General features: G+C 36.5%; 1 long non-coding RNA gene across 1 annotated transcript in view; it reads right to left on the bottom strand.

Annotated features, from left to right (window-relative positions):
• The window catches only part of LOC138916117 (uncharacterized), a 113703-nt gene that overhangs the window by 56782 nt on the left and 43061 nt on the right, over positions 1-13860 (bottom strand). The gene's annotated exons all lie outside the window — the stretch shown is intronic.

Genomic DNA, 13860 nt, shown 5'->3' with positions numbered 1-13860 from the left:
GGGAGATGAAGCCAGAGACTGGATTATAGAGTGCTTGGTAGGCTATTTAAGACTTTGTCTTTTACTCTGAGTGAAATGTGAGGTCATTGCAAATTTCAAGCAGAGGAGGATCATGATGTGTTTTAAGTTTTAGAAGCATCCTACAGTTTGCAGTATTGAGATCAGACTTTATTTTTTATTTTTGTGACGAGGATCAGTCCTGAGCTAAGATCTGTTGCCAATCTTCCTCTTTTTGCTTGAGGAAGATTGTCACTGAGCTATCGTCTGTGGCAATCTTCCTCTATTTTGTATATGGGACACAGCCACAGCATGGCTTGATGAGCAGTGTGTAGGTCCATGCTTAGGATCTGAACCCGTGAACCCTGGGCCGCCAAAGCAGAGCATGTGAACTTAACCACTATGCCGTCAGGCCAGCCCAAGGAACAATGATCCTATGGCACCATTTGGATGGGTCAGCTTGAGATAGGAGAGAAATAGTTCACCTAAGTCACAAGAAGGCAAGTATTTTGGCCGATGAAGATTTAACAGGTGTTCCTTGTGTCTTACCTTTAATTAGTTTCTCACTGTCATTGATATTATATTGATTTGTTAAGATTGTAAATTTCTCCAGGCCAAAAGCCATCTTATGCATTTTTTCAGCACCTATCCAGCCAAGCTATGATTAATTGTTTATTTAACTTTGATAAATAACACAACAAACGGGCACTCTCCTACTATAAAGGAATACTTAGCTCTAAAAAACTTCAGGCCAGAAGGGTTCCTGTAAAATCTTGTGTGTGATATTCACTAACAAAAGTTATCCTTAACAAAGGAGATTTTACCAATAGGTTGTTAAAAAATGGATAAAACCAAACCATTACAATTTTTTTAAAGTTCTGCTCATCTTAGTTTAAACGTTTTTCTTTTCTTTTATTGTGAAATGAATTATACATGGAAAAATGAATAAAATATATTATAGTAACCTGACACATCTAATTAAATAAATATAACACTACTTGCAGTCAAATTAAGAAAAAGAACATCATCTTCACCTCAGGAACTTCAAGTTTTATTCTCTGATTGTTACACCCTCTGAGATAACTGCTAACCTGACTTGTGCAATAATTATACCCATTTTTTCTTCATTGTTTTATCGCCTATGTATGTACCTTTAAGCAATAGAGTTTAGTTTCATCTGTCTTTGAACTTTATATGAATGAGTTGTACCGTACATATCCCTTTGTGTGTATTTTATTTAGTGTGTTTGTGTGTTAAAAAATGTTAACATTTGGAGAATCTTGGTATCTGAGTGAGGACTATTTGGTAAAGTATTAATATTACATCATTTCTGAAAGCCTGGCATTAAAAATAAAAATGAAGAATATATAAGAATAATATAATTAATAAAGTAAAATACTAGGTATTTTACAAAGTGTGTATATTTATGGTCTGTTGCTGAGCTATCAAATATGTTTGTATTTATCTATATATTGATCTCTGTGCAAATTCCACATTGTCTTAATTACTATAGCTTTATAATAAGGTTTAATATCAGGAGAAGAAAATTTTCCCACTTGTCTTTTATTAGAGTTCTTGTCTATTTGTGATTTGTTGCACTTTCATGTGAATTATAAAAAGGGAAAAAGTTGGAATTTTTATTGAGATTGCATCAAATCTAGAGATCAGTTTGAGCAATTGAGATCTTTAGAATACTAAGGCTGAAATTCATAAACATTTTCTGTCACCCCATTTATTTATTTAGGTTTTCTTAAAATTTCTTCATAATGTTTTATATTTTTTCTTACATATTGTATACACTTTTGTTAGATTTCTTCCTAAGTACATTCAATTTTTGATGCAGTTGTAAGTAACATTTTAAAAGTATATACATTGTGTATATATTAATGTATATATTATAATATACATTCAGAAAAATAAATGTAAGTGTATAGCTTGATGCATTTGCAGAAACTGAACACACTCATGAGACCAGCACTCAAATGAAAAACTAGAACGTTACCAGTTCCTTTCTTTCTGCCAGTCACCGTCTCACAAAGATAATCACTATCATAACAGCACCTTTTTATTTTGCCTGTTTTTGAGATTTCTATAAATAAATCGTACAGAATGGACTCCTCTGTGTTTTTTTCATTATGTTTGTGAAATTCATCATATTGTTCTGTGTACTTGTAAATTACGTATTCTAATTGTGTTTCATTCCATTTGATAACTATACATCAAATTATTTATTCATTCAACTGCATTTTGACAGTTCTCAGTTTTGGGTTATTATGAATAATGCCACTAAGAACATTCTAATCTATGTCTTTTGTAAATATGTGTACACATTTCTGTTGAGTATATATATCGAGGAGTGGAATTTGGCGGATATAGGACATGCATACATTCAGTTTTGTTAGGTGTAGCTAATAAAGTAGTTACACCAATGTACACCCCCACCAGGGTGTATGAGAATGCAGTTTTCTCCACATCCTTGTCACTATACTTGGTATTCTCTCTCTTTTTTCATTTTAGCCATTCTTTCAGGTGGATAGTTTCATCTCTTGTGGTTTGGGTTTACATTTCCCCAATGGCCAATAATCACCTTTCCATATATTTATTTGCCGTTTTGATAATTTCTTTAGTGAGCTGTCTATTCAAGTCTTTTGACTCTTTTATTCTAATGAACTCTTTTTCTTATTGATTTGTATGAGTTTTTATATATTCTGTATACAAATCCCTTGTCAATGGAATGTATCACAAAATGTTCTCTCACTCTGTGGATTGCCAGTTCACTATTTCAATGGCATCAACTGATGAACAGAAACCGTTTTAATACAGTCCTACCAATTCCAAGGTAATATCTTTTGGTCAATGCTTACAATTGTTCCTTGGGTGCTCAAAAAATAACATGAATTCTGTAATTGTTCACTGCAGTATTCTACATGTGTTTATCAAGTCAGATTTATTGGTTACGTTGTTCATATCTGCGCTATTCTTTTTGACATCATTGTTTTCATGATCTAGTAATTACCAGAGAGATATGCAATAACCCCTCGCTATAATTATGAATTTTCCCATTTCTCTTTTAGCTATGTTTATTTTGGCTTAATATATCTTAAAGACATATCATTTAGTCCATATACATTTAGAATTGTTACACTTTTCTGGTGAATTGGATCTTTTATCACTATAAAGTGACTCCCTCTAACACAAAAAATATTACCAGTATAAAATCTATTTGGTCTATATCTGCTTTCAGCAAGAAATTTGGTCTCAACAACTTAGGCTATTGTTACTAGAAATGGAAGTCTACATTTAAATCTTTAATCCTTCTGCAATTACTTTTTACATATAGTGTAAAATAGGGGTGCAGTTTCATTATTTTCCAATGGCAAACCAATTGCTTAGTGCTATTTATTGCTAATTCCTCCTTTTCCCAGTAATTGGTCAGGTCATCTTATCATATATCAGGATTCCATATATGAGTGGGTCTGTTTCTGTACTATACTTGTTTCATTGCTGAAACATATGTCAGCACATAGCAACGCTGACAAGATATTAAGGAGTGACTGCCCCAAAATTTATGGGAAAGCTGGAACCAAGATAGCTATAAACAAAAGCACCGTGATATACTGCTGATGGCATTTACCTGTACTGGCAAACCTGGTCTCTGACTTTGACAACCACAAGGGGGCAGGGAAGGGTACTGTTTGGGTCAGAAGTCAAGTCCCAAAGCCTTCCCAGTGTAGAAAGTTAAATAGAACTTCCCACATCAATATAGGACTGCAAAAGGCTATAGCATATACTGTTATGAAGTAGGAGGAAGCCGTAGAAACAGATAATTACAGACTCATTAGCATTTCATAAATATTTCTTATTAAATATTAAATCATAACACTAAATATATAATATTATGAATATGCAAATATTAAACTCTATGCATATTCATATAAATAAAGGAATATTAAGATACATATGCAAATATTAAATGTTTATCCATGTCATTTTCAGAGCTATGGAAGAGTATACTCTTTTTGCCTCCAAGCAATTGCCCATATATATAATCTCATTTCCTCCCTTTTCTTCCTTGTGTGATTTCTCTCCATTCTGCAGTTATGTGTAGAGATACAGTTGAGGGTAAGGAGTTGGTTTCTAGTATCTCTAGCTTTAAAAACATCAAAACATTTTAGAAATTTTCATCCAGGTATACCTTACGTGTGAATATTCATTAATTCTTTCATCTTTTTGTTAACTCAACTCCAACAGAATCTCTCGTTCAGGAAGTCTTCTGTTTTAGTCAAGTCAAATTAAGATTATGAACTCTGAAAAAGCTACAACTGAATGCCAGTTATAACAATATATTATCTTTACTTCTTAGCTAAGGGGAAAGAGTTAGTGACAGAATCTTGGAAATAAAATGTTTTCTGTACATTGAAAGCAAATAAGTGAAATGGAATATGATTATTTCAGCCATAAAGTTAGCCATGCAGCTCCTGAAACCTTGAGCCATGGACTGAGACACACAATTTCTTGAAGGGAGGCTAAAATATCATATTGATTGTATCAACCTCAAATGAAAGTTCTGATAAATCATTGTCCTGTTCATGCTGTAAACTCTCAAAGCGATTTTCTCCACTAGGGTTCCATAAAAATTCACAGATATTTTAATTTGTAAATGAAATTAAACCTGCTATTGTTTTTCCACCCACACATTCATTGAAAGCAGCGCTCAAGAGCTAAAATCTTGGAAGGCAAGTCTTAAACTTAATGATTAAATCAGGTTCTTGATCGAGCTACCATCCCAAAGAAATGGCATTTTCTTTCCCCACATGTGTGCAAGAGCTTTTTTGCCTACATGGATTTATTTTTTTTCATCTTTTCTCCCTTGTTCCTTTTCATTCAAAAGACAAACTAACATTGCTTTAAGACGTTTTCCACCTTTCCTTATCTTCTTAGAATGTTTAGCTAGTGTTGGAGGAGAGTGAGAACAATGTATGAAAGACCTAATCAGTAGACTATCTTTTAAATTATACTTTCAAACATCCTGAAATTCTACATTTCATAGCTCATTCCCTTATTTTTGATCAATTTCAGCCTCTTTTTTGTGATTCTCATTACGAACAGCATTGGCACGAATATTCCTGTTTGTAGAAACTCATATTTTATATATAAATTTACATTGAGCATATATAAGTGAGAATTTTGTTTAAATATTTTCATATAGAGGTTTTTGTGAAATAAAGCAAAGAGGAGATCGATTCTAAACTTGTCTCATTGCCTAATTTATTTTATTACTACCTGATTTTATTTTACACCCAGACACAAGTTTGTTTTCATGGCTAAGATAAAGAAACTGGACAAGCAGTTCCCTTCTGTGGGAATTTGGTCTCATTTATGTGACACCACCCAGATTCCCTCCACCCCTTCCTTACCACCACCACTATACTCACCTAAAGTGAGCTAAAATATTTATTGGGTTATGGGAGTAAAGATTCATTTTTCTAAAATTTCATATAAAATAATGGTGCAGTATTGGTCGTGACCAGCACAGTCTAAGGCTCCTTTGTAATCACTAAATGTAAGAAAAACCACAAATTACTGTTGGAGAGGGGTTGGCCTTGGGTTCTGGCTTCAATGACCCCCCTCCCCCTAGATTCAAATACCTTGCATCTGTGTAAATAAACATTTCTAGGTGTATGGTAAGGGAATATTTAGCACGAATATGTTTCATACAAAATTAGCAGCAAAGAAAAACTTTAGACTTGTAATTATATGAAAAAAATTTAAGCCATTAGTGTAATTAAGATGTTTCTTCCTTTGCCCTTAAACAGGTAGAATATGATCCATCATTCTTTTGCATGGATACTCTCATTGATTGAGTTTCCAAAGCACTATTTTGTTTTTTCTTTCCTTCCATGAAGATTTATAATGATACTTTTATTCTGGCAAGAAACTAAAGTCTAGCATTAAATGTTTATTAGTTATAAACGCTAAATTTAGAGTAGCTTTCTGCCAATGGGGTCTAGGAAGCCAAAAGATAAGCTTCTTACTTAAGAGATATTAGCTAGACATCTTATAGTTAATCCATAAATAGAAAGGAAGTGAATTCAGACAAGATAAAGACTGAGTTATTTGACTCTAGATAGTGTGTCTATAGTTTTTCACCCTTGTTTTTCCCTTTTTGGTTGTTCTTTCTCTCTTTCCAGTTTCTGATGTCAAAACTACCTTTGAAAGTAACATTGAAAATTCTAGCTTGAAGCTTCTGTTGCTGAGGTAGTAACTCACAAAAGTGCTGCTACTAGGATAGTGATCATGGGAGTAGTCTATTCCGTCATCTTCCTTCTGTGTTCTTGAAGCTAATCATATCTTAACACCCTTAACGTTTTGGAAGAGAACATACAAGTAACTTCAATTCAACTGGATTTTGCACATTAACCCCAGGTAACTCGGAAACCTACTGCCTACGGATTTATCCCATGCTTAGTTGAAGAAATGGAAGTACACATTATCAATTTGTGTCACTAGCAGGCTTTCACGTAATGGCACTGGAGAAACCTATGAAAATCCTTCTAAGAGGAGAGAGAAACCAATAGGAAATTCTAGTCCTTTGAACTTGCATATACAGCTTTCAGACACATCTTTTTGGACCGCCAATGTCATCAAAAGCCTTCAATGATTCTTGTCTCCTATAAAATCCAAACAGATTCCACACACACTAGGCTGTGGAGGTCATTTGTTCCAGTCCTCTGATTTACAGGCGAGATAATTGAGCCCCTGAGAGGTAAAGGTTGCGGGAGAATCAGGTGATAGAACTAAGACTTAATTCTCTTGACCAATGTTCTTTCACATTCGTTAATTCTGTTTGCAAATAGTCTCTAGTGTTGTTTTTCACATTCTTGTACTTGTCTTTCAAGGCCCATCAAAATGTTGCCCATCTTACCATTTAATTCTATTTTCTATTAGTCTTACAATATAAAATTTTATTACCGTAAAACCGAACTTCTTGCTTCTCTTTACCAACATCCCTGCTGAACTTCTTACTTCTCTTTATTCCATGCTATAGTAACCAACCATCCTTGTTTGCCCAGGACTGTCCTGGTTTTAACACTGAAAGCCCTGAATCCTGAGGACCTCCTTAGTTTCAAGCAAATAAGCGGGATTAGTGACCCCACCACGTACACTACTTGGGTATCATTGCCTTAATCTTCCTGTCTGCAATTGTCTTTCCTCATATCCAAATCTTCACGATAATTAAAGAAAGCTCAATCCCATTTCCTTCAGGTAATCTTCAGTCCTCATGGTCTAACTTTCTCTGGTTCTTAAATCGTGCTTCACACAATTAAGCTTTTTATAAAAGGCTGTCTTGCCTTGCTTGAGAATTATTTTGGAGACGTTATCTTTCATTCACAAAATAAACTAAAACTTACTATAGAATAGAGTCAGGAAGGTGAAAAGGAGTTTGTCTCTGGGCAGCCCTGCGGTGAGACAAGAATTGTACTAGGTCCTTGGTCCCATTTATAGCACCATAGCCTGTGAGGTTGGTATTATTACATCTATTTTATAGAAATCAATTAAGTTCTGACGGGGTAGTAATTTGACCACGAAAATTCAAATCCAGACCTTTCTGGCTCCTTCTGCTACACTACATTTACTGCATAGGAAACATGTCTAATGCTTTTGAATTTCTCACAGCCCTTAACAAAGTGCTGAACCTAAAGCACATTCCTAAGAAATACTTGCTGTTGTGTTCTAAATTGCTCTTCCATTTAGATCTACACACTCATGCTAATGGTGGCAGGGAAGATTTCTTTTAAACAATAGCAAATCATGGGAAATTTGTCTTTTATCCAATTTAAGCATAGCTGTATTTCATTGATTGGTGTTCTAATATCCACAAACGAGATCATTCTATGTGTCTTCTTGTACTTCTAGTCTTAAAAATAAGGCCACACATGTCCTATATCCATGTACATAGATAGATAGATAGATAGATAGATAGATAGATAGATATAGATAGATAGACAGATGGACAGATGTAATTTAAGTCTTGCCATCATTTTGACTTCTCCTGACTTTCTTATTTTTCCTTTTCTTCATTCTTTAGGTCTTCACTACCCAATACAGTAGCCACCCGTCAAGGGTGGCAATGGAGCCCTTGAAAGGTAGTTAGTCCAAAATGAGACATTCTGGAAGTGTAGAATATACACCAGATTTTGGAAACCTAATAAAAAGGAGGAATGTAATATGTGAATTCATTAGTGATTTTTTATATTGATTACATGCTTAAATGATAATATTTTATATATTGGGTTAAATAAAACATTATTAAAATTAATTTTTCCTGTCTTTTTATACCTTTTTAAAAATACGGCTACCAGAACATTTAAAATTATATGATGTGGGGGCCCGGCCTGGTGGTTTAGCAGTTAAGTCCACGTGCTCTGCTTCGACAGCCCGGGGTTCACTGGTTTGGATCGCCGGCACAGATCTACACACCATTTATCAAGCTACGCTGTGGCAGGCATCCCACATACAAAATAGAGGAAGATAGGCACAGACGTTATGTCAGGGCCAAACTTCCTCAGCAGAAAGAGGAGGATTGGTGGTGGATATTAGGTCAGGGCTAATCTCCCTCAAAAAAAAAAATTACCTATCTGGCTTACATTATATATCTATTGAACAACACTGCTTTAGATAATTTCTAGAGACACTAGGTGATGAATACTTTTTTATTCATTTCCCTTTGAGATAATCCCATGTTTTAATTTGGTCTTATAGACATTTCCCAATAAAAGTATATATTTAAGTATTGTATATTAGGTGTTTAAATTAATGAATTTCAATACATTTCCCTACACATGATCGACAATGATTCTTTTTTCTTGATAAAATAACCCAAGGTAAAAGAAAATTTGTGCAGGTCACGTGAACATAAGTGACAGCGAAATTCCGGTATTGTTCTTGAGGCGTGAATCATGCTATTCAAAGAAACACATTTAATAAGCCTCTTCCTACTGTGGATCTCTATGTGTTTACTATGGAACTTAACTTTAACCAAACTGACAGCAGAGAAAAATAAGACAGAACAAAATAAAACACTCACAGCCTCTAGGAAAACATAAAACACTCTTTGTGGGGAAAATATTTCACAGTTGAACTATTCTTTAAAACCTTTTGATATCTAGAACCTGATATTCAGACCTGCCAAAGTTATAAGGCCTGTAAAATATACTCTCCTCAAAGAATGGCAGTAAGGTGCTTTGTTAAAACTCTTACAGGAAGCAAAATGCTCCACCCTCTTGCAGCTAGTGTGAAGATGTAGAAATTATGAGCAAATGTATTATTTCTAAACAATATAGCTTTCCACAGCCCCATTTCCAAGTCCTAGTCAACAGGCTGATGTAAAACCACAGAAAAGGAAGGGGCGTGGGTATGGTTTCATTGTGTGTATGTATGTGTATGTGTGTATGCGTGTGCATGTGTGTGGATATGTATATGTGTGTATGTGTGCACATGCATGTGTGTATTGTGTATGTATGTGTGTATATGTATATGTGTGTATGTATCTGTAAGTGTGTGTGTGTGTGTGTATAGGGGAGTAGAAAAATTGTCCTAATCTCTATTATGACTAAGTTTCCCAAGAAGCTGTGCTTGTTAACAGTACAGACTTTATATATTTTGAGTTAGAGTACATTACATTGAGTCCAATAAATTTATTGATGTCTAAGCCAAAGTATTCAATTTGTCTATGGAGCTGTTTATTCAACAACTAGAATGAAATATCTACCTTGGTTTATTAAGAGATGCGTTTGAAGCAAACACTTTAGGAATATCACTTTTAGACTGAATTATCAGAAGCAAAAGGAAGAACTTTAGAAGCTTTAGCATTCTAAAAGCTTGTTTGCAAAGTGTGGTCCATGGATCAGCAACATCATCATTATTTCAGAAACTGTTAGAATCTCAGGCCTCTCCTCATACTAACTGAATCAGATTCTACATTTTAACAAGACTCCCCAGGGCCTAGCATGTACATTAAAGTCGGAGAAGCACTGTTTTGCAGCATCTATGGATGACGAAACACATTTATCCTTTTGCATAAACAGACCAGACTGTAGTACCAAGGTGAATTCAGATGCCCTGAGAAACAAAGAGCAAAATGGGATCAGATATGTAAGAGCTTTATCGAAGAAGGGTGCGGGAGAATGTAGGGAGAGTTTTGCAATTTCAATACAGGTCTAATATCTGTGGAAGGAGATGAGGAAGGAAGAAGAATTGGACAAGAAGAGTATCAAAAGCAGTGTAATTGCAAGAAAGTTTCGGTCAGGCCACAGGGACTCCTCGCACCAAGTTGCCATTTGGAGGAGTCTCACTACTGGCTTACCAGGATGAACCTACCTTAGTTGCCCACTGTGCTCAGTCATTGGCTGGAAGCAGCCCTTGGGCAACAAGGCCTCCAAGAAACATGGTGTTGAATCAAGAGGGGCTGTCAATTAGTAAAGCTCCTTCTAGCAGAAGGTCCGAATCATGCATCCTCGTGGCTACCACATAAGGTAAAGCAAAATTTAGCAAACCTGGCAGTGGCAGAAAAAGAGAAGGGTGTTTTAGGCATTAAAACTGAATAGAGTAGTAGATGAATGAATAAGTAATCTGTGGTCCATCCAGACAACGAAATGTTATTCAGAGCTAAAAAGAAATGAGCTATCAAGCCATGAAAAGAAAAGGAGGAATCTTAAATGCATATTATTAAGTGAGAGAATACAATCTGAAAAGGCTACATACTGTGTGATTCCAACTTTAAGACATTCTGGGAAAGGCAAGACTATGGAGACAGTTAAAAAATCAGTGGTTTCCAGGGGTTGGGGGAGGGAGGGATGAATAGGTGGCACACAGAGGATTTTTAGGGCAGTGAAACTACTCTGTATGACACTGTAATGGTGGATACATGTCATTAGACATTTGTCCAAACCCATAGAATATATAACACCAAGAGTGAATCCTAATATAAGCTACGGACTTTGGGTGACAATGATGTGTCAATGTAGATTCATCAGTTCTAACAAACGTACCACTGTGGTGTGGGATGTTGATAGTGGGGGAGGCTGTCTGTGTGTGGGGGAAGGAGGTATATGGGAATTTTCTGCTCGATTTTGCTAAGAACTTAATTACTCTAAAAAATAGTCTATTGAAAAAATACGGAATAGAGCGATCTTTCAGATGATTTTATTTCAGCTTTGCCTAAGGGAAATGCCATCAGAGGGATGCACATCCTTTAGAAATAAACATACCCACAGGCCACAAGATGGGGCTTTCCTGGGTTGAAGCCATCTCACCAGATATGTACAAAAGGTATAGAATGTCCTTTGGTCATTGAATAAGTGCCCCACGAGAGTCTGGGGTTTCCTGCTCCAGGGAACCCAACAGGGTGCCTGTTTTAATAGCTGAGGGGGCTTGGAGTTCAATAGGGCAGGCAGCAGCCTTCTTTAGAAAGTTTCCCATTTTTATTATTCCAATCTCTTATTTAAAAGCCTCTAAGGAAAACGAGTTTCCTTGATTAAAAAAAACACAAAACACCTGCACGTTACAGGTGTCGACTTGAGTCACTAAAGAAACAATGACTATTAGAGTCATAAAATAATTCTTAGACACTTTAAAATGTTCCTTGTCAACAAAGAGCCAGAGCAGGCATTACGAGAGGAAGACAGGTGTAAGGCTCCCTCAGCAGCCTTATCAGCTCCGTGGCTTTTGGCTCTATCTGCAGGGATGTGGTCCAGCCACTCGGGCTCTTTGATCTCAGAACCTTCATCTTTGAACAGCAGAGAAGCACTCATATTTACTTTTCCCTTGCTCGGCACCTCAAAATTACTCTCAGTACACTTATAAAATCATTGATGATGATAGCTTCCTGAGGATCAAACACTCTTAAGGGTATTTCAACAAATAAAAGTAATGTTCATAATAGCGTCATATTTATCTCTTTCAGGAAATGGCTGATACTCATCAGCAGACGTTTACAATGAGAATTAATAATGTAGAATTTCTGATTAAAGTGTTGAGGGCGTTTGGTATCTTCAACCATCTATCAGGCCATGAGCCTCTCTTGCAGGAGCAATAATCAGCATAGGCATTTATTAAGCACTTGCTGTGTGACAGTCATGCTTCTTGGCCCTTTATATGCACTATTTTACTCAATCCTCAAAATAGATCTGTGATAAGATACTATTATTACCTCCATTTTAGAGAGGAGAGAATTGGATCCGGGGTTTAAGAAATTAGTCTAAGGGCAACATTTAGTAGCTGGTGGAAGGTCTATGAGCCAGAAAGACGAATAAGTGGTTTTTCCACTTTGGTCATGCATGAGAGTCACGGGGGCAGCTTATGAAATCACAGTCCTGTGGGCCAGCATCAAAGGTTCTGATACAGGGCTTGGTCATCTGATATATTTAGAAGGTCCTTGAAGGAATCTGATGTACACGAGAACATCAGGACAACAGACCTAGTATCTGCAATGCTTGGTGGTCAGTTTCTCCACCACTGTCATTCTGCAGGAGTTTGACTCCTCTTGAATGTGATTTAGTTTTTAGAAAGCCTTTGCAATTAACGTGGAAGCCCCGGCCCTCCTTTTTGGCAACGTGTTCAGCAGTTGGCTGGTTTATATGCTTCTTCCTCTTGGCAGAACTCAGTCTTTGCATTGTTTACCAGCCTCCCTGTGTGGAGAGATTAGTTATTTATTTCTCAGCCTTGGCTTCAGTGATTCTGCTGATAGGATTCATGCCAGAAAATGAATGGGGACCTTCGTTCTTGATGTAGAGACCTGGGCTCTCCATAAAAATGATACTTTAGCTCAGCCCTCAAAATCCACAGAAAGCCTTTTCAACAGTTTGTGCACACCTCATGCCAGCCCCCACTTCCTTTTCCAGGCTGAAGAAAGGAGAAAATGCTTAAAGCGCCTGGTGGAGGAGGGAAGATTAGACATAGGAAGTGCAGTACAGGAGGAGGGAAGAAAGTTGGTCATTTCTGGCCTCTCTCCAGCTGCCTTTGCTCTCTGTTCTTTGAGATTTAGAAGTGTGGTGGGTTTAGATTAATGTATTCTTGATGCTGTTTCCTGTTTCAAGGAAAAAGAAGAGATGTCAGCGGTGTCTGATATCAAATAATTTAACCAGAACGGTAGGTAAGCTAAAGCAAAGAAAGGTCTAGGCTCATTTTTCAACAGGCTACAATGAAGAAAAGAAAGCCTCAGACATGATTCATTTTGATCCAAGGCATGTTGACCAAACACCTACGAAGTACTTTGAAAGGTTGTTGTTATATTGTGGGCTGGAAATAGATGGGTATTGAATGAATTTATTAGTTGAAGGCATTGTGTTGTATACAAATGCAAACGAAAGCTGGTGCCTGCCTGTTGTGGGAGGAATGAAAATTTTTGTGCAACTAGCTCCAGCGTAAGGCAGAATGTGACAGGTATAAGAGAGGAAGAGGGTGCTCTGAAGTTACAATGGGCAGAAAAATTTGTTTTGACCGGAAAGATTAGATGGTAAAGGAGTTGGCTTTTGATGTCCAAACAGAATCTAACAAAAGTTTCAGATACGTATTCTCTTGGAATAGTTTAAAGGTCATGCTGACAGGGGAGAGAAGAATCCTGTGGAGAGGTGGTGGTGATGGGGTGGGAATGGGAGAGAGGGTAGATAAACAGGCTTTCAGGAAAACTTGCAAATGTCTCTTATAAAAGGATATGATTGCCACCTTTGGGGATATGTCAGGAATGAAAAAAAAAAGGAACCCAAGCAAGGATGCAGAAGATTGGTTCTGATCTAAGCTGGCTGTCAGTTTCCTGATGCCATGGGTTCCCTGAATGTACTAATTTCCTAGGACTGCTGTAAT

The sequence above is a fragment of the Equus caballus genome, chromosome 11 (assembly GCF_041296265.1).
Source record: "Equus caballus isolate H_3958 breed thoroughbred chromosome 11, TB-T2T, whole genome shotgun sequence".
Lineage (NCBI taxonomy): Eukaryota > Metazoa > Chordata > Mammalia > Perissodactyla > Equidae > Equus > Equus caballus.
Note: the sequence above shows the minus strand (reverse complement) of the source record. Positions and strands in the feature narration are given on the sequence as shown.